Here is a 22,867-nt window from a genome sequence, read left to right as displayed (position 1 = left end):
TAAAACAGACACATAGATCAAAGGAACAGATTATAGGACTGATAAATAAACCCAGGCATAAAATCAATTAAGTTTTTATGAAGCAGCCAAGAATATACAATGAGGAAAGGGCAATCTCTTCAATAAATGTTGGGAAAAGTGGATATTCACATGCAAAAGAATGAAAATGAATCTTACACCATATGTAACAATCAGCTCAAAATGGATCCCAGACGGAACATAAAACCTGAGACTGTAAAACTCCTAGAAGAAATCATAAGGACTAAGCTTCTTGACATTGATCTTGGAAATGACTTTTTGGATTTTACACTAAAAGCAAAGGCAACAAAAGCAAAATGAACAAGCAGAGCTACATCAAACTAAAAATCTTCAGCACAGCAAAGGAAACAGTCAACAGAATGAAAAGGCAACCTACAGAATGGGAGAATATTCCCAAACTCTCCAACGATGGGTTAATATGTAAAATGGATATGGAAGTCATAGAACTCAAACAAAAATAAAAACCCAAACAAAGAAAACAAGACAGACGAAAAGACAAAACAAAATGGGTGATGAACGTGTTAGTCAACTCAATGGTGGGAATTCTTTTTTTTTTTTTTAATTTTTTTATTCTTATGTTAATCCCCATACATTACATCATTAGTTTTAGATGTAGTGTTCCATGAGTCATTGTTTGTGCATAACACCCAGTGCTCCACGCAGAATGTGCCCTCCTCAATACCCATCACCAGGCTAACCCATCCTCCCACCACCCTCCCCCCGAAAACCCTCAGTTTGTTTTTCAGAGTCCATTGTCTCTCATGGTTCGTCTACCCCTCCGATTTCCCCCCCTTCATTCTTCCCCTGCTGCCACCTTCTTCTTCTTTTTTTTTTTTTCTTAACATGTATTGCATTATTTGTTTCAGAGGTACAGATTTGAGATTCAACGGTCTTGCACAATTCACAGCGCTTACCAGAGCACATACCCTCCCCAGTGTCTATTACCCAGTCACCCCATCCCTCCCACCACCCCCCACTCCAGCAACCCTCAGTTTGTTTCCTGCGATTAAGAATTCCTCATATCAGTGAGGTCATATGATACATGTCTTTCTCTGTTTGACTTATTTCGCTCAACATAATACCCTCCAGTTCCATCCATGTCATTGCAAATGGCAAGATCTCATTCCTTTTGGTGGCTGTATAATATTCCATTGTATATATATATATATACCACATCTTCTTTATCCATTCATCTGTTGATGGACATCTTGGCTCTTTCCACAGTTTGGTTATTGTGGACATTGTTGCTATAAACATCGGGGTGCACGTACCCTTTTGGATCCCTACTTTTGTATCTTTGGGGTAAATACCCAGTAGTGCAATTGCTGGATCATATGGTAGCTCTATTTTCAACTTTTTGAGGAACCTCCATACTGTTTTCCAGAGTGGCTGCACCAGCTTGCATTCCCACCAACAGTGTAGGAGGGTTCCCCTTTCTCTGCATCCCCGCCAACATCTGTCATTTCCTGACTTGTTAATTTTAGGCATTCTGACTGGTGTGAGGTGGTATCTCATTGAGGTTTTGATTTGGATTTCCCTGATGCCGAGCGATATTGAGCACTTTTTCATGTGTCTGTTGGCCATTTGGATGTCTTCTTTGGAAAAATGTCTGTTCATGTCTTCTGCCCATTTCTTGATTGGATTCTTTGTTCTTTGGGTGTTGAGTTTGATGAGTTCTTTATAGATTTTGGATACTAGCCCTTTATCTGATATGTCATTTGCAAATATCTTCTCCCATTCTGTCGGTTGTCTTTTGGTTTTGTTGACTGTTTCCTTTGCTTTGCAAAAGCTTTTTATCTTGATGAAGTCCCAATAGTTCATTTTTGCCCTTGCTTCCCTTGCCTTTGGCGATGTTTCTAGGAAGAAGTTGCTTCGGCTGAGGTCAAAGAGGTTGCTGCCTGTGTTCTCCTTTAGGATTTTGATGGACTCCTGTCTCACATTGAGGTCTTTCAACCATTTGGAGTCTATTTTTGTGTGTGGTGTAAGGAAATGGTCCAGTTTCATTGTTCTGCATGTGGCTATCCAATTTTCCCAACACCATTTGTTGAAGAGACTGTCTTTTTTCCATTGGACATTCTTTCCTGCTTTGTCAAAGATTAGTTGACCATAGAGTTGAAGGTCCATTTCTGGGCTCTCTATTCTGTTCCATTGATCTATGTGTCTGTTTTTGTGCCAGTACCATACTGTCTTGATGATGACAGCTTTGTAATAGAGCTTGAAGTCTGGAATTGTGATGCCGCCAGCTTTGCTTTTCTTTTTCAACATTCCTCTGGCTATGCGGGGTCTTTTCTGGTTCCACACAAATTTTAGGATTATTTGTTCCATTTCTTTGAAAAAAGTGGATGGTATTTTGATGGGGATTGCATTGAATGTGTAGATTGCTCTAGGTAGCATTGACATCTCCACAATATTTGTTCTTCCAATCCATGAGCATGGAACATTTTTCCATTTCTTTGTGTCTTCCTCAATTTCTTTCATGAGTATTTTATAGTTTTCTGAGTACAGATCCTTTGCCTCTTTGGTTAGATTTATTCCTAGGTATCTTACAGTTTTGGGTGCAATTGTAAATGGGATTGACTCCTTAATTTCTCTTTCTTCTGTCTTGTTATTGGTGTATAGGAATGCCATTGACTTCTGTGCATTGATTTTATATCCTGCCACGTTACTGAATTCCTGTATGAGTTCTAGCAGTTTTGGGGTGGAGTCTTTGGGGTTTTCCACATAAAGTATCATATCATCTGCAAAGAGTGAGAGTTTGACTTCTTCTTTGCTGATTTGGATGCCTTTGATTTCTTTTTGTTGTCTGATTGCTGTGGCTAGGACTTCCAATACTATGTTGAATAGCAGTAGTGATAGTGGACATCCCTGCAGTGTTCCTGACCTTAAGGGGAAAGCTCTCAGTTTTTCCCCATTGAGAATGATATTCGCTGTAGGTTTTTCATAGATGGCTTTTATGATATTGAGATATGTACCCTCTATGCCTATACTCTGAAGAGTTTTGATCAAGAAAGGATGCTGTACTTTGTCAAACGCTTATTCTGCATCTATTGAGAGGATCATATGATTCTTGTTCTTTCTTTTGTTAATGTATTGTATCACGTTGATTGATTTGCGGATGTTGACAATGGTGGGAATTCTTTCACAATGTATATAAATATATCAAATCATTAATTGTATCCTTTAAATATATTACAGTTTGTTGATTTTTTTTCTCTAAAGCTGAAAAAAAGACTCCTTTAAAATTCAATAGACTGTTCCTTGAAAAACATGGTTTTGACGCCTTTAAGTAATCATTCCCTTCTGAAGTGGAATGAAATTACCTTTTTAAAAAGATGATGAGAACACAGAATTTGTGAAAGTAGATTTGCAGTTTTGTGCTCGATTCCCCTGTTCATTGACCTTCCACATGTTTCTAATCTTCATTTGCATAGAAGTCCCTTCCAAAAGTTTTCCATCTCTAGTGTCTGCTTTTACGTACCTAGCAGTGACTCGTCTTTCCTCTGGCAGCTGTTGTGCTCTGCTCTAGTGCTCTCTTCATCTTTTGTCTGTTCTCCCTCTTCTCATATCAGCCGGTCACATGCAGAGAGAGCAGCTTAGAAACCAACAGAGTGGCAAAACACAGCAGCTGTCAGGGCACGGAGCATGGCATTTGGGAGATGAAGGGGGGAAACTCAAAATGATGTACCTCTGCAGGCTAGAACATTTGGCCTAGAAATATTTAGATGTGCAACTAATTCTTGAGATTGGTAAATCTATCTAGCTTGATAAGTTGTACTCTGCCTGTGATATTCTTATCCCCACTCACCTTCATAGACATTGGTGAAGAGAAAGAGCCCAAGCTTTGGCTTAAAAGAGAAAAAAGTACATTACTTTAAGTAAGTCTTAGAGACTATACATAACTGGAACATTTTGTGATTATCTGTTTTGTCAAATTGAAAAGGAAGGGGGAGATGTTGTGATATAAGTAGGCCCTTTTAAACCCTTGTCTCCAAGTCATTAAATGCTTTTGCCTTTCTGTGTCATTTGATTGAGCCCTGTGAGATTCACATTTCTTAAGACATTTTAAAGCTTCAACAATCTCATTTTGTCTCTTTTCTCCTGTGCACACTTAGAATAATTGCATGTATTTGTTGGCATTTCAGTCAGAATCCCTTGGCATAATTCAAATTATCTTACCCTGGTCTTCTTGCTTCTGTGTAGTCATGTTTGCTTTAGTCGAGGATGCCCCTTTGTGAGTTCCTCTCGTCTGTAGCTTTTGTATTCATTTTTATGCATTGGTGGCATTTCTGGCAATTCTATGGTGTATTATAGTGTCATTGATTATCAGCCTGGAAGGGGCCAGAACCTGTTCTGCTCAGTTTACAGATCTGAGTCTCAGAGAAGAAAAATGCCATGTCCGGCTGCGTCCAGCTTTCTAGGGCAAAGGAAGGATTACATAAGGCCAGCATGTATGTCACTATACTACTGGCCTTTATCATTTTGAAAGACACTTTTGGTCTTCCATTTTCAATTTGTTGCTTTATGGTGCATGATACAAAGACATGTGTTGTAATGAGCACTGGGTATTATATAAGACTGATGAATCACAGACCTGTACCCCTGAAACAAATAATACATTATATCTTAATTAATTGAATTTAAATAAAATCCCTCCCAAAAGAAATGTACATTTACTTATTTACTTACTCAGTGGATAAAATAAGCCTTTTTATTTTACTTTTTAAAAGTTTTTATTTAAATTCTAGTTAGTTAACATACAGTGTAATATTAGCTCCTGGTATATAATATAGTGATTCAACACTTTCATACAACACCCAGTGCTCATCACAACAAATCCACTCCTTAATCCCCATCACCTATGTCACCCATCTCCCCATCCACCTCCCTTCTGGTAACTATCAGTTTGTTCTCTATAGTTAAGAGTTTGTTTCTTAAAATAAGTCTTTTTAAAAACATTAAATTGTTAAAATTCAGTTCTGCCATTCACTTAAGGAAAAAATTGGCAGAAATTTCAAGCTAAAGAATCAAGAGACCCGGTGTTTATGCTTTCTTGTTTCTGAATGGTTATCTTTTGTTTCCGAGTTAGAAATAAGAGAGATAAAATAAATACTTGCTTTACTCTTCTGTTTATTTATTTAACACCACATATAAGTATTATGGTCTACTATATAACAAACAGTGTGCTAGATTCTGCTCAGATACAAGGATAATGAAGTCTCCTCTGGAAGAGCTCACTGTCAAATGGGCTAAGACAGATATACATATCCACAATTATAGTACAGCGTGACCAATGCTATAATAGAGTCAGGTCCAGAGTGCCATGAACACATGGAAGAATGACTGGTTATGAGAAAAGCTGCACTGAAGACATGACATTTGAATTGTGTCTTGAAGAATGAGCAGACATTGATCAGGTACTAGAATGGGCTAGTTGTAAATGAAAATCCCAGGCAGAGGGAATAGCATGTCCCAAGGCAAAATATTGTGGGAAAGAATAAAATGTTTAAATGTTTAAGTGAGCAGCATGGGGTGTGAGCAGAAGAGTGGAAGGAGCTAAGGCTAGAAGGTGGATGATTCAGATCAGGAAGTACCTGGTATGTGGTTCCAAAAACTTAGTTTTTACTTCAGCTAACACAGAGGTAGGGACTTTGACTGTCTTATTCACCATGTATCCACAATGCTAGAATGATATTTGATATACTCAAACAGGGATGTGTCCCTGTGATGAAAAGGGAATACAAGGTTGTTTGTTTAAAGTTAGGAGAATTACCTAAGAAGCTTTCAGAAGAGCTTGTGTAAAGACTGAAGGTCTGAACTGACAGAGTAATGGCTGAGATGAAGAAAATTAGAAAGATTTAAAAGTTGAAACTGACAAGAGTTGGTGCCTGACTAGATAAAGATGGTGCCAGAGGGAAAGGGGTCAAGGTCTCTAACATGAAGGCACAGATGCGTGATGATGTTAGCTAGAGGAGGGGAGGGAGAAAAACTTGAGAGGAAGGTAATGAGTGATTTTAGAATAAGAATCCAGGTGGCAGTGTTCAGTACAGTTGAAAATGCCCATTTGGAGTTCAGATGAAAAATAGTAATATAGATTTGGAATTCATACATATTCAGAGTGAAGCCACAGGAGTGATGGATAAGATTACTTACAGAGAGGGCGCCTGGGTGGCTCAGTCGTTAAGAGTCTGACTTTGGCTCAGGTCATGATCCCAGGGTCCTGGGATCAAGCCCTTCATTGGGCTCCCTGCTCGGCGGGAAGCCTGCTTCTCCCTCCCCCCGTCCCCCTGCTTGTATTCCCACTCTTGCTGTGTCTCTCTCAGTCAAATAAATAAATAAAATCTTAAAAAAAAAAAAAAAAGATTACTTACAGAGAGAATAAAAAGAGAAGGGACCCTGGGATGAATTGCAGGGAGGTTGCCATGATGCTTATGTAGACTATGATAAACCTTTAGGATAAAAACAAGTCCTAAACTACACTTGCTTTAACAGTCATTATTCACTCATTCAATAAATATTTAAGCATCTACTAAAATTCCAGGCTCTCTATTAGGCACTAGAGATTATAAATATGAAGATATAGTCTCTGCTTACAAAGAGTTTATAGTCTAATGGGGGATGGAGGTAAGAGAAGAGGACAATTTAGTGTGGTAGGTGCTGCTGAGTGTTATGCTAGAGGCAGGCTATGGGAGAACTGGAAAAGCACATCTATCATAGAGTTTAAGGATGAAGCCATGAGGGGGCTAAGAGGTGGGTTGGGAGTAGGACAGGGGCAAGAAAGGTAGTTTCCTAGAGAGTGATAAGAGAGCTGAGCTCAGTCTTAAAGGATAGTTAGGTGATATCCAGGTGAAGTGTGTGTGTGTGTGTGTGTGTGTGTGTATGTAGATGGTAAAGAGTCTGATTCTGGGATACTTTTTCCCCTCCCTTTTTCAAGGCCTAACTTCTCTGGCATTGGGTTAAGAAAAGGGAAAGGACAAATGTCCCTTCCTTAATGGCCTATGATTTTGGTCCCTCCCCACTGGTGACTTTGCTTCCCTAGCTGGCATCTATTGGCCATTGAGAGCTTCTGTGTGGCAGGCAGCTAAATGCCACCTTTCTCATGGAGGCATATGGTTTGCATTTTTGAAGATCCCCTCTTCCTGGGGCTCTCCTCACCTGACTGTGGAGGGCACTCATGGCAATATGTAAGGCAAGCAGAAGGGTCTTCCAGTATAAGTTTTGTGCCTGAAAAATTAAGATTCCTACATTCCTTTTTTATTAAGTTTTTTTATTTTAATTCCAGTATAGTTAACATACTGTGTTATATTAATTTCAGGTGTATAATATAGTGATTCAACACTTTTATGCAGTACTCAGTGCTCATCATCATAAGTGTACTCTCTAATCCCCTTCACTTATTTTACCCATCTCCTCCCCCACAATTAAGATTCATATATCCTTTATGTGACTCCCATATTACACCTTTCCTATGTGAAATTGCTAATTCTATTTCATAATGTAAAAAGGATTTGGCATGATGTATAGGTTTCACTTACTATTTACTACATCTGTTAAAAAGGTGGAAAATTTTGAGTTGGTTAAAATTACTCATTAAACACTCTCAGACATTCATAGGCCAGCAAATGTTGCTGCAATAGAAATGTGTACTCTCTTAAAAACTCTGTAAGGCTTTTTTTTTTTAAAGGAACCAAGTGATGATTCAGTTTTAGTACTTGTGGCATCAAGCTTATATTAATAAATTCATATGGAAACAAGAAATGTAGTTCTAGACAGTGTTGCAACCTGTGTCAGGAATTGTTTGTGGTTGAAACATTTTCTTACAGGGAAATATGTAGTGAAAATCATTAAAATTTATATATTTTCATAAGATATCCAACCACCAGAGGTAAAACTCATTGTAAAACTGATAAACTCATTTGATTAGACAGAAGTTCTAAACTTTGATTTTTCTTGTATTTGAGAAGTACTAATGGTAATCATATGGTAATCAGATGTTCCGTAGGGTTAGATTGGTTTGAGCCCTAGATCTGCATTCTATTAATGGGATGCTCTTAGCCAATGGGGTGATCTTAGCTGAATTCCTTAATTCTTCTTGAGTCTCAATTTTCTAGTTTTTAAAAATGAGGAGAGCAATAGTACCTATCTCATAGATTTGTTATGGGGATTAAATGAGAAAATTCCTGTGGAGTGTTTAGCATAGAACCTGGCACATGGTAAGCACTCAGTCAAAGTTAACTTTTACTAATACACCCTAAAGTAGTTATTGTCACAAAGTATTACCTTCACGGGTCAGATTTTGACCTTGTAGTTTTATGATGAACAGTGAACTCCCTTGAGAATTTATTTTTTAAATCTACAAAAATTATCAAATTGGTCCAAATATATGTGACCAATTGAGTTACTAATATATAAATAATTTGGGTTTTGTAGCATGGAAATGATGATACAAAAACTTGCTTGTTTTTTGGGGGGATAGACACTGAACAAAAGGGAAATGCTTTGTTGAAGAGCAAGATGAAGGTATGTAAGCATTGGTTTGGGGATAATGAGTGATAAAAGTGGGGGTTAGAGGGTGGGAATGGGGTATTCAGACTTTATAGTTTTGGCAGGGGTCACCCATTATCACTTGTCAGAGAAAAAGGTTATTTAGATTATCTTTCTAGTAGCACCTATGCATATAAATGCACATGTACGCGATCTGATACAGTTTCATGTTTTCCATAGCACAGTTACTAAAATAATCAGACTGATAAGCATGAATGAGCTCCATGAACAGAGGAAGAAATCTTGGAGAGATTACAAATGAACACATTTAAGGCCTTATGTCCAGCATTATCCTAGGTGCTAATCTTCAAGAGTGAACTTGAACTCAGAAGGTTAAACAGCTATTGCAAGAAAATGATAATATTCTGAAAGGGGAAGTGGAGGGAGATATTGGAATGTATGGGACCGAGGTCTTTCATCTGGTCTGAAGAGTCAAAAAGCCATTCTTGAGGAAATGTGCCTATGGTGAGGTCTAAAAGTATAAGAAGATGTTGGCCAGATAATTTGGAAGGGTGACAAGGGAGATAAAGGGAAAGGACAAGTATTCTAGGCAGAGGAAAAAAGCATGTGCAATAACCCAACAACAAAAGAAAGAACACGATATGAAGGGTTAAAAGTACAGTTTACTCTCACTAGCCTGGAGTCCAAAATGAGTGTGTGAAGAAGCCATATGACTTGAAGGAGAAAAGAGAACTAATGTATGTCCAGCCCAGTGAATAGAAATATCTTGTATCCTGAGAGCAACCTACTGCCCTGATAGTTTGTTTCCACAGGCCACTAAGTCAACAAAATTATCCTTTGGTGACAGGATGTGCTATTACTTGGTGCCCCAGTATTGGTAATATTCACATTTTAAAGATGGGTAAGATATAAGATATAAGATATTTGGATATGAGCAAAATTTGATCCTCATTTTAGGATGTTACTGATTAGCTACTACTGTTTAATTCAGTTAAAAGGAAACAAATTTTCAGAAAATATAATTCATAGGAAATTATGGAGGCTTGTCTCATTTCTCAATCATATACATTAAAAAATGTTTAGACACCAAATACAAAAGAAGAGAGCTTGAAATTTCTAAAATTAATAGATTTACTTCCTTGCATAGAATAAAACTCATCAGGTTAAATATAGTTTACCATTTGTTTCTGGGGTAGGATTGAAATGTTATTGAGGTTAATCAAATGACACTGGACTTCAAATACTGTGTGTGTTTTGTTTAGAGATTTGTAGAGAGAAGGGGGTAGGTCAATGTGCCTGTGGATTGTTGATATGTGTTTGCATATCAACAAGTGTTTGCACATAGTTGGGACACACTAAATGTTTGAGAAAGAGCAATAAATTAAAGGAAAATGCCTTTGAAGTCCTAGAACTGGGTGGCAGGTGTTAAGCCCTAGACATACTTGAAATACACTGTTCACCCTCACTTTCTTTTTTTTTTTTAAGATTTTATTTATTTATTTGAGACAGAGAGAATGAGAGACAGAGAGCATGAGAGGGAGGAGGGTCAGAGGGAGAAGCAGACTCCCTGCCGAGCAGGGAGCCCGATGCGGGACTCGATCCCGGGACTCCAGGATCATGACCTGAGCCGAAGGCAGTCGCTTAACCAACTGAGCCACCCAGGTGCCCCACCCTCACTTTCTTAAAAGTGACAAAATCCATTGGCTTTCTGGGTTCTGTGATAGTGGACCAGAATATATACAGCAGCAATTACATAGGGTCATATAGTTGCAAGGACTCACAAGACTCCACAAAGTATACTTTCATAAACTTTTAATACAGACAAAGGACACAAAACAGTAAAAGGAGAAAGATAGCCCAAACAAAGAAGATATTTGAGACATTCAGGTACAGCTTTCAGGGTCTCTGGATCATAATCCACCAAGTCCAAGTTGAAGCCAAGGCTTAAGTTTACTGAGGGATCTTTTATATCCCGTAGGTCACATAGCCCAAACGAGGTTATGTAACCAGGTGAGTCAAGTGTATAACACTGGTCTGTAATTTTTCAATAAACAATGTAGATAAGTTGGTACAGGGTGCTTCCAAGGGACTTTCATAATTCAAAAAGCACCTTACAAATTACCAACTAGTATATTTCAGCCCTATCTTGGCCACCCTTATCAGATCCATGGTTGCAGATGTGCCTGGAGACATGCATAGAGCTGTCACAGATCAATGCAAGTTAACCCCATCTTTACACATGTTTAAAAAGGGGGAGAGACCAAGAAAAGGATATTTCAAAGTTCGTCCAACCCAGACTGTCCCTAGTAAGGTAAAAAAGAATGAATCTGCTGGTAATTTTATTCCTGTTTTAAAGCTTATCTATGGAGCAGAATAAGGGCTCTCTATCTAATTAAATGTCTGGCAAGTTAATGTTGACAGAGAAATCTGTAATCTTTGACACTTTAGAGTGAGACTCTGCAACTCTAGGCAGAAGTCCAATTTCATTTTGTTCTGTATAGTTACAATAGAGATAGAGTGTGTGAGAAGTCACCAGGCAACCAATGATATAGCAGGAAGCAGGATGAAGCAATTTTTCCTTATCGCTCTCAGCTTGATCTACAGAAATCTTCACAATTCCAAAGCCAAGTTGCCATAAAAATAACTGGTCTCCAGCTATACATGTGTTTCACCTTGGGCAAGTTACTTGATCCCTCTGAACTACAGTGTTCTTATACATAAAATGGGGACAGTGATACTAACCACATAGGGATATTGCAAGAATTAAATGAGTCAATGTACAAAAAACATGTACTGCAACATATGGAGGCCTTAATTATAATTCCAAATGTCTTTGTCAGAGAAGTGGGGGTTAATATTCACCCTAGCAGTAATCTTCTAACAATATCAAAGTCCTAAACAGTTAATTCTTTTAAAATTATATCATTATATAATTTTATTATATAATGGCTGGTCCGCTGCTCCTTTGAATGCAAGGATCCCTTCATACTGTTCCTTCAGACATAAAACCCTAATACACTGTTCTTGTGCACTGATTCACAGCCAAAACCAACTTAACATACCTGTATTAATTTCTTATTGTTCTTATAAAAAATTACTAGAAACGTAGTGACTTAAGATAATACAGGTTTATTGTCTTACAGTTCTGAAGGCCGAAATCTGAAATCACTTTCCCTGTGCTAATGTCAAGGGGTCACAAGGCAGATTTCTTCTGGAGGCTCTGAGGGGGAGAATACAATTCCTTGCCTTTTTCAGCTTTCGGTGGCTGCTTCTGTTCTTGGCTTGTGACCCTTTCCTCTGTCTTCAAAGGGTCACTCCAGCCTCTGCTTCTACCATCACATCACCTTCTCCGCTAACTCTGGGTCCTCTTATGTCCCCCTTAGGACCTTTGTGATTACATTGAGCCCACTTGGATAATTAGGATAATCACTCTATTTCAAGATCCTTAACCTGATAATATCTGTAAAGTCTCTTTTGCCATCTAAGTTAAAATTCACAGATTCCAGAGACTAGGGCTTTGGGGGCCATTGTTCAGTCTACCATACATTATTTTATTTTATTCTCAAATTAAGATGCAGTAGGCTGTCTCAATTTTAGAATGTCCATCTGTGGCATCAAGAGGTTGAGTGACTCAATGATATTAGTTATGTATAACATAGCTTTACTTTTTGTAAATTCAGGATGACTTGACTGAGACCATTGTCTTGTTAATATTACTTTTTATAATACTCTACAGTTTGGGGGCGCCTGGGTGACTCAGTCGTTAAGTGTCTGCCTTCAGCTTGGGTCATGATCCCAGGGTCCTGGGATCGAGCCCCACATCGGGCTCCCTGCTCAGCGGGAAGCCTGCTTCTCCCTCTCCCACTCCCCCTGCTTGTGTTCCCTCTCTGTCTCTCTCTGTCAAATAAATAAAATCTTAAAAAAAAAATACTCTACAGTTTGCAAAACAGCTGGAAACATAGTATCTCATTTAGTTCTTAAAACAATCTTAGGAATTTGGTTGTATTTATAAGGTTTTATTTAACTATTCAGTATTTTTATTGAGTATCTATAATAGGTCCTAGCCCTGTGGTAGGTGATAGGGATCTTGTAGAGACCCGAGACAGGCATTATCCTTCTATTTGCAGCTTATATTCTACTGAGGGAGATGGACAAAAGCACAAATAAATTAGATAATTTCAAATTGTCATTAAATACAGCAGGATATCAAATGAGGAAATGGAAGCTCAGATCAGTGAAGCCATTCTCAAAGTGACATACAATAGTAAATGGAAGAACCAGGTCTTCAATTTATCCTTTTTCAAACACTTATCTCATAATCTTAGATTTTTGCATATATCAAGTATACCCTATATAGGAAGCAATTTTTTTTCTTACTAATTTGTGCTAAGACATAATAGAGTCTATTCAGTGGGAACCATTGTTCTCATGGCTGATGATTCAGACAATGTATATTAATAGGCATCATTGGAGTTGGTTCCCCTGTGGTAACTGTGCTGCTAGTGCATCTTGCTATTCTGCTAAATTCTGAGCACACTTGGTTAGTATCAGAGTAAGTCTTTATTTTTCTTCTTTGAATTGTGCATCCAATAGTGTCTACCTGTCAAGAAGATCCACAGCTAAATTACTAACATAATGCTCATGTAAGCAAATTTTTATGAATTGTGCTTTCTGAGTGATTTATTACAGCTTTACAGCTTTTGCTGTGACATATTTTATCCACATTTAAAATTGTGTTTAAAGTAGCAGCAAGCTGGAATGCAGCTCTGGGAGGAGGATCATTTGGCTTGGAAACGAATCTTCAGTAAATTCTCCAATATGCACTCACCTTGTTTTTTGAACATTTCAGAATGAGCACTGTGTGAGTTCTTTGTGCTTGGGAATGATGCTGTTCATCGTGATCAGCTGCTTCTGTTCGGATGGGGATGAATAGAGTTAAATACAATTGATTCTCCTCCCTGTATGAGCTATGCACAAACAGCTCTGGAGGTCTTGGGTATGTGGCCTTTACTCAGTGTTTGCAGAACTTGGCTTTGTTTATTACCTTGTCTTTTTTCACATTGTTGTTTGCAGAGAGTTACCACTTCTCTGAGAGTTCTTCTCCATACTACCCGGTTTAAGACCTAGGCTCACTAAATATATGCAGAGAATAGGCAGATGCAATAATAAGATAAATGACCTTAGAGAAGTCATAAAAGACACAGTACTTATGTGATGTGACATCACGGCCCCAGGGAAAGTCCCTAGCCCTCCAAAATGCTCTTCCTCATGCTCACTGAAACCTGAAATTGTTTAACAAATGGTGAGATTTTATTTCATATGGAGAAGAACTGTATCAGTTAGAAATACTTTTGGGCTTTAAGAAACTGCTTTACTAGTCATATGTGAAATAACAGGACTTTCTTTTTCCCTTACATACCAGGAATTAGGGCCACTTCTGACATTGGTTTTGTGGCTTAACAATGTTTGGCTCTGAATCAGTGTCTCAGTGATTTGCTTGGTTTTGTCTTTACGATGGCAAGATAGCTACAGCAGATCTGGACATCATGTCAAAGACAAGAAACTCCTCCCATGCCTGCCTCAATATGAGAGAGGAAAGTATTCCCCGGAGGCTTTCCTTCTTCCATCAGAGTTCCTCTTTTATCTCATTGTTCAGAACTTCTCATCTAGACCAAGGGCCAGGACTACTTTCTCTGAATTGAAGGCATACCTTGATACCTGAACTGAAGCTTGATTCTAATAGCAAGGAAGAAGGATGAAGAGGTGCCATTTGGGGGAGGCAACAAACTGTTTGGCACACATATATTTATGAAAATGCACATATGTATCTGCTACTACCATTTACTGTGTGCATATATATACACAATAAATTTTAGTTGAATAAATGAATCAACAAAAAAGGAGTCTGTCTTAGAGAGAGAACCTACTAACAAAAATTTGTTCAAAAATGTAAAAAAGTGGTACCATAATGAAATCCAAGGGCAGATGTGATGAAGAGCTATACTCCCTGACTTAGTATAAAATAAAATACATATGTGGGTGTGTGCATGTGTGTAGTAGCACCAGAAAAGAGAAACAGACATCAGGCAACAGGAAAAGAAAGGAACAGGAAAATTTAAAACAAGATTTTTAAAAACTTTGTGTCTTTCAATAGCCAAAATATGGCAAGAGCCCAGATGTCCATTGACAGATGAATGGATAAAGAAAACGTGGTATGTGTATATACATATACACATATGGAATATTACTCAGTGGAATATTACTCAGCCACCAAAAAGAATTAAATCTTGCCATTTGCAATGATGTGAATGGAACTAAGTGAAATAAGTCATTCAAAGACAAATATCATATGATTTCATTCATATGTGGAATTTGAGAAACAAAACAGATGAACATAGGGGAAGGGAGGGAAAAAATAAGATGAAAACAGAGAGGGAGACAAGCCATAGGAGACTCTTAGCTATAGGAAACAAACAGGGTTGCTGGAGGGGAGGTGGGTAGGGGGTTGGGGTAACTGGGTGATGGGCATTACGGAGGGCACTTCATGTAATGAGCACTGGGTGTTATATGCAACTGATGAATCATGAAATTAATTACCTTTGAAACTAATAATACACTATATGTTAATTAAACTGAATTTAAACAAACAAAACAAAACTTTGTGTTCTTGGTCAAGATAGAAGAAGATGAGGACAAACATGCAGGGAGCATGAATTCTGATAGGACAGTGGAGTCAGGAATGCCCCATTGCATGATCCCTCAGGGCACCCTTTGCATCATACTCTATGCTCTGGAGTTGTGCAGTATACAACCTATATGGCTATATGCTGAGTCTCTGGAGAAAGGGAAGATGTTCAAAGTCCAGTCTAGGGCTAAATTTGCCTTTCTGAGTTGGTTTCAAAATGGAACCTACTGATTCTTTAGTATATCCTTTGAGAAGTGAATGTAAAAATTAAAATTTCTACTAAATTTGCTTTATCTTAAAATGTGATACTGTTCTGTGACAAAGCCACATGAATTATGGTCTCAGAACTTTGTCCTCATGTTGTATCTGTTTTTTAAGTCTTCTAAGTATTCTCTTTTCAGGTAGATAGTAGCCTTTTTGGGAACAGGTGATATATTTTCTGCTTCATTTGTTTCTTCCACATTCCTAAGCACAGTGCTGCTTGCCTAGTCAGTTATTTTCATTTGAATTTATTTGACCTTTATCCTAAGACACTAAAAAAGTATGATGAATTTCTTCATTCTAAGATATTGAGATAATTACTATAATTGATTGTGCCTGAATAAATTTTCTGACACAAAAACAAACACCCCCCCTTAAAAAACCTTTATATATTAAGCCATTGTAGACATACGGAGAAAGATTTAACACATAAATAAACGAGATTTCCCTAGTGGTTAACATACTTCTTAGGAGAAATTCATACTTGAAAGATGAGTTAGACATTTTAGGCCAATGCAATGCCTTTTTTTTTTCATTATTAAATGTTATTTCTTCCTTAAATCTTCTACTTCCTTTCTTTTTTTAAAATAAGATTTTATTTACTTATTCAAGAGAGAGAATGAGCATAAGTGGGGGTGTGGAGAGAGGCAGAGGGAGAAGCAGACTTCCTACTGAGCAGGGAACCCGATGTGGGGCTTGATCCCAGGAACCTGAGATTATGACCTGAGCCAAAGGCAGATGCTTAGCCAACTGAGCCACCCAAGTGCCCCTCTTCTACTTCTTCTCAAAGAGTGATTTGCACATTGGACAATTTGCCTTAATAAAACCCTGACCAAAAAAAAAAAAAAAAAAAAAGAGGAGAAAAGGAGAAAATAATTGAACTATAGTGTGAAATTGTTTGAAAGGGTCAACAAATATAGTGGGGGAAAATCTGTTTAGATTCCAAAAGGAATTAGGAATTAGTTACTGCATTTTGATTTCACTAAAGAAGTTTAATGTTAAAGGCATTTCTTTTCCATGATAATAATTAGAAGAGGGAATAGACTATCAGGAGGCATGTTTGAAGTAGGCAATAACGTATAAATTATAAGAAGAGTACACAAAGTGTACTGGATACCCTGGATAGACCAATGGGTAGTGAGCACTTCCTGGCCAGTGTAAGGAGGAATGAAGCATCTGGGAAGTAATTTTCATCTTATATTTGTGTGCACTATAGAAATTTAGGAGTATTACTTCCTGAACAGAGTTGAGAAATGAATATGGACCAACACATACTAAAGCTTAATCTTCGTTATTACTTGGGAAAGAATTCTTAGTAGATATACAGTTGTTTGCAGTGCTTCCCTAATAGACCTCACAGCATCTCAGACCTGCCAAAATGAAATGATATGCACATCATATTTACTTAAAAATAATGTCACATGAATTATAAGACAAGTCCCAAAGAATTACCTGGGAATCTTTTCAAGAAGATAGAGACAGAACTTCCTAGAATTCTGCAAAGCTTTTAGTGAGCATCTGGAATGTCAAGAAAATGACAAAATATTTCAAATATGACAACATGCATGGCATCCCAAGAAGTAATATAAAAACACAACCTTCAGGGCATTTTGCTGCTCTCTATTGCTACCAACATCTTTGCCGGGCTTCTGGATTATAGTGCTGCCACAATGAGCTTTTACAAAGACAAGCAGTCTTTGGGATAAAATGGAGGAAATTGTGTCCACCACATGTGTACTTAAAAAAATTTTTTTTGATCCTTTATTATAGGATTTCCCCAAAGTGTTCCATAAGTTGTTCATCAAAAAGAATATTGTACATGGTCATTCAGATTTGGGATGCACTGCATAGAATATCACAGTTCATATTTCACTGTAGTAAGAGGTCTCCCAAACTTTCCAAACTCCAGTGAGGGGGCCCCCCATCTGTAAAATTAGTGTTTCTAGTCTGGAACAGTTTTCTTTTTTCCCCTTATTTATTTATTTTTAATTAATTAATTAATTAATTATTATTTAGAGTCAATTAGCCAACATATATTTCATCATTAGTTTCAGATGTGTTCAGTAATTCATCAGTTGCGTATAACACCCAGTGCTCAGCACATCACGTGCCTTCCTTAATGCCCATCACCCAATTACCCCATCCCCCATCCACCTCCCCTCCAGCAACCTCAGTTTGTTTCCTATAGTTAAGTCTCTCATGTTTTTTCTCCCTGATGACTTCTCATTCAGTTTTTCCTCCCTTCCCCTGTGATCCTCCATGCTGTTTCTTATATTCCACATATGAGTGAAATCATATGAAAATTGTCTTTCTCTGATTGACATATTTTGCTCAGCATAATACTCTCCAGTTCCATCCATGTCGATGTAAATGGTAAGCATTCATTCTTTCTGATGGCTGAGTAATATTTCGTTGTATATATATATATACCACATCTTCTTTATCCATTCATCCGTTCATCTTGTCTCTTTCCACAGTTTGGCTATTGTGGACATTGCTGCTATGAACATTGGGGTGCAAATACCCCTTTGGATCAACACATTTGTATCTTTGGGGCAAATACCTAGTAGTGCAATTGCTGGGTTGTAAGGTAGGTCTATTTTTACTTTTTGAGGAATCTCCATACTGTTTTCCAGAGTGGCTGTACCAGCTTGCATTCCCACCAACAGTGTAAGAGGGTTCCCCTTTCTCCACATCCTCACCAACATTTGTTGTTTCCTGTCTTGTTAATTTTATTTATTTTATTTATTTTTTTCATTTAAATTCAATTAGCCAACATATAGTACATCATTAGTTTCAGATGTAGGGCTCAACCTATTTTGTTAATTTTAGCCATTCTGAGTTGTATCTCATTGTGGTTTTGACTTGTACTTTCCTGATGCCAAGGTCATGGAGCATTTTTTCATGTGTCTGTTGGCCATTTGTATGTCTTCTTTGGAGAAATATCTTTTTATGTCTTCTGCCCATTTCTTGACTGGATTATTTGGTTTTGTGGTGTTGAGTGTCGTAAGTTCTTTATAGATCTTTATCTGATATGTCATTTGCAAATCTCTTCTCCCATTCCATAGGTTGCCTTTTAGTTTTGTTGATTGTTTCCTTTGCTGTGCAGAAGCTTTTTACCTTGAGGAAGTCCCAATAGTTCATTTTTGTGTTTGTTTCCCTTACGTTTGGAGACGTGTCTAGCAAGAAGTTGCTGTGGCTGAGGTCAAAGAGGTTGCCGCTTGTGTTCTCTAGGATTTTGATGGATTCCTGTCTCACTTTAGGTCTTTCATCCATTTTGAATTTATCTTTGTGTATGGTGTAAGAAAATGGTCCAGTTTCACTCTTCTACATGTGGCTGTCCAATTTTCCCAGCATCATTTATTGAAGAGACTGTCCTTTTTCCATTGGATATTCTTTCCTGCTTTGTCAAAGATTAGTTGATCCTAGAGTTGAAAACCCATTTCTGGGTTCTCTATTCTGTTCCATTGATCTATGTGTCTGTTTTTGTGCCAGTACCATACTGTCTTGATGTTTACAGCTTTGTAATGTATCTTAAAGTCCAGAATTGTGATGCCCCCAGCTTTGGTTTTCTTTTTCAACATTCCTCTGGCTATTTGGGATCTTTTCTGGTTCCATACAAATTTTAGGATTATTTGTTCCAGCTCTGTGAAAAAAGTTCGTGGTATTTTGGTAGGGATTGTACTGAATGTATAGATTGTTCTGGGTAGCATAGACATTTTAACAACATTTATTCTTGCAATCCATGAGCATGGAATATTTTTCCAAGTCTTTATGTGTTCCTCAATTTCTTTCTGTAGTTTGTAGAGTACAGATCATTTACCTCTTTAGTTAGGTTTATTCCTATGGTTTTTGGTGCAATTGTAAATGGTATCAATTCCTTAATTTCTCTTTCTTCTGATTGTTAGTGTATAGAAATGCAACTGATTTCTGTGCATTGATTTTATATTCTGCCACATTGCTGAATTCCTGTATGAGTTCTAGCAATTTTGGGGTGGAGTCTTTTGGGTTTTCCACATAGAGTATCATGTCATCTGCAAAGAGTGAGAGTTTGACTTCTTTTTGCCAATTCAGATCCTTTTATTTCTTTTTGTTGTCTGATTGCTGAGGCTAGGACTTCTAGTACTATGTTGAACAGTAGTGGTGATAGTGGATATCCCTGCCATGTTCCTGACGAGTTTTTCCCCATTGAGAATGATATTTGCTGTGGGCTTTTTGTATATGGCTTTTTTAATATTGAGGTGTGTTCTCTCTATCCCTACACTGTGAAGAGTTTTAATCAAGAAAGGATGCTGTACTTTGTCAGATGCTTTTTCTGCACCTATTGGGAGTATCATATAGTTCTTGTCCTTTTTTTTTTTTTTTATATATTATATCACATTGATTGATTTGTGGATGTTGAACCACCCTTGCAGCCCAGGAACAAATCCCATTTGGTCATGGTGAATAGTCTTTTTAATGTACTGTTGGATCCTATTGGCTATTATTTTGATGAGAATTTTTGCATCCAGTTTCATCAGGATTATTGGTCTGTAATTCCTTTTTTGGTGGGATCCTTGTCTGGTTTTGGGATCAAGGTAATGCTGGCCTCATAGAAAGAGTTTGGAAGTTTTCCTTCCATTTCTATTTTTTGAAACAGCTTCAGAAGAATAGGTATTAGTTCTTCTTTAAATGTTTGGTAGAATTCCCCTGGCAAGCCATCTGGCCCTGGCCTCTTGTTTGTTGGGAGATTTTTGATTACTGCTTCAATCTCCTTTCTGGTTATGGGTCTGTTCAGGTTTTCTATTTCTTCCTGGTTCAGTTTTGGTAGTTTATAAGTTTCCAGGAATGCAGCCATTTCTTCCAGATTGCTTAATTTGTTGACATATAGTTGCTCATAATATGTTCTTAAAATTGTTTGTATTTCCTTGGTGTTGGTTGTGATCTCTCCTCTTTCATTCATGATTTTATTAATTTGGGTCCTTTTTCTTTTCTTTTTGATAGGTATGGCTAGGGGCTTATCGATCTACTTAATTCTTTCAAAGAACCAGCTTCTAGTTTCATTGTTCTGTTCTACTGTCCTTTTGGTTTCTGTTTCATTGCTTTCTGCTCTTATCTTTATTATTCCTCTTCTGCTTGGTTTAGGTTTTATTTGCTTTTCTTTCTCCAGCTCCTGTAGGTGTAAGGTTAGCTTGTATATTTGAGATTTTTCTAATTTTTTGAGAAAGGCTTGTATTGCTATGTACTTCCCTCTTAGGGCCACATTTCCTGTATTCCAAAGGTTTTGAAAAGTTGTGTTTTCATTTTCATTTGTTTCCATGAAGTTTTAAAATTCTTCTTTAATTTCCTGGTTGATCTATTCATTCTTTAACAGGATGCTCTTTAACCTCCAAGTGTTTGAGTTTCTTCCAAATTTCCTCTTGTGATTGAGTTCCAGTTTTAAAGCATTGTGGTCTGAAAATATGCAGGGAATAATTCCAATCTTTTGGCACCAGTTGAGACCTGATTTGTGACCCAGTATGTGATCTATTCTGGAGAATGTGCCATATGCACTCGAGAAGAATGTGTATTATATTGCTTTAGGATGGAATGCTCTGTATATATCTGTGAAGTCCATCTGGTCCAGTGTGTCATTCAAAGCCCTTGTTTCCTTGTTAATCTTCTGCTTAGATGATCTGTCCATTGCTGTGAGTGAGGTGTTGAAGTCCCCTACTATTATTGTATTATTATCAATGTGTTTCTTTAATTTGGTTATTAATTGGTTGATATAATTGGCTGCTCCCAAGTTGGGAGCATAAATATTTGTAACTGTTAGATCTATTTGTTGGATTGACCGTTTAAGTATGATATGGTGTCCCTCTTCGTCCCTTACTACAGTCTTTGGTTTAAAATCTATTTTGTCTGATATGAGGATTGCTACCCCAGCAATTTTTTGATGTCCATTAGCAAGATAAATCATTCTTCATACCCTCACTTTCAATCTGGAGGTGACTTTAGGTCTAAAATGAGTCTCTTGTAGACAGCATATGGATGGGTCTTGCTTTTTTATCCAATCTGATACCCTGTGTCTTTTGATTGGAGCATTTAGCCCATTTACATTCAGGGTAACTATTGAAAGATATGAATTTAGTGCCATTGTATTGCCTGTAAGGTGACTGTTTCTGTAGATTGTCTGTTTCTTTCTGGTCTGTGTTACTTTTGGGCTCTCTCTTAGTTTACAGGATCCCCTTTAATATTTCTTGCAGGGCTGCTTTAGTGATCACAAATTCTTTTAGTTTCTGTTTGTTCTGGAAGTTCTTTATCTCTCCTTCCATTCTGAATGACAGCCTTGCTGTATAAAGTATTCTTGGCTACATGTTTTTCTCATGTAGTACCCTGAATATACCATGCCAGCCCTTTCTGGCCTACCAGGTCTCTGTGGATACTGCCAGTCTAATGTTTCTACCATTGTAGGTTAGGGAGCTCTTGCCTTGAGCTGCTTTCAGAATTTTCTCTTTATCTCTGAAATTTGCAAGCTTCACTATTATATGTTGGGGTGTTGATCTATTTTTATTGATTTTGAGGTGGGTTCTCTCTACCTCCTGGACTTGAATGCCTGATTCCTTCCCCAGATTAGGGAAGTTCTCAGCTATGATTTGCTCAAGTATACCTTCTGTCCCTCTCTCTCTTTCTTTTTCCTCAGGGACCCCAATAATTCTAATATTGTTTTGCTTTATGGAGTCGCTGATTTCTCAAAGCCTCCCCTCATGGTCCATTAGTTGTTTTTCTCTCTTTTCCTCAGTTTCCTTACTACTGTCTGTCTTCTATGTCTCTGACTCTTTCTTCTGCCTCATTTACCCTAGCTGTTAGAGCATCCATTTTAGGCTGCATCTCAGTTAAAGCATTTTTAATTTCAGCCCAATTAGATTTTATTTCTGCACTAAGAGATTCTCTAGTGTCTTTTATTTTTTTTTCAAGTCCAGCTAGTAACTTTATAATTATTATCCTGAATTCCAGCTTTGACATTTTACTTATATCCATATGGATTAGATCTGTGGCAGAGAGTATTACTTCTGGTTGTTTCTTTGGTTGTGAATTCCTCCCTCTAGTCATTTTGCCCAGAGAAGAATGGATGAATGAGAGAACAAAATAAAAAATATCAACTACAACCCAAGTGAAATACACCCTAGACAAAACCAAAGAGGTCAGAAACCAAAAAGGAAAAGAAAAAGAAGAAAAAAAGGGGGAAGAAAGAGAGAATATAATCTCTCAGGTGAACAAAATGGGTGATCCACTTGGTCCTAGGTGTATTTTGGTCAGTTAGAAGAAAGGAAATCCCAAAATTGTAAAGAAAGGAAAATTTATATATATAAGTTATATATATATATATATATATATATATATATATATATATATATATAT

Source organism: Mirounga leonina, unplaced genomic scaffold (assembly GCF_011800145.1).
Source record: "Mirounga leonina isolate KUSES-001 unplaced genomic scaffold, KU_Mleo_1.0 Mir_165, whole genome shotgun sequence".
Lineage (NCBI taxonomy): Eukaryota > Metazoa > Chordata > Mammalia > Carnivora > Phocidae > Mirounga > Mirounga leonina.
The sequence above is the reverse complement of the archived record's forward strand: the minus strand, read 5'-3'. Positions refer to the sequence as shown.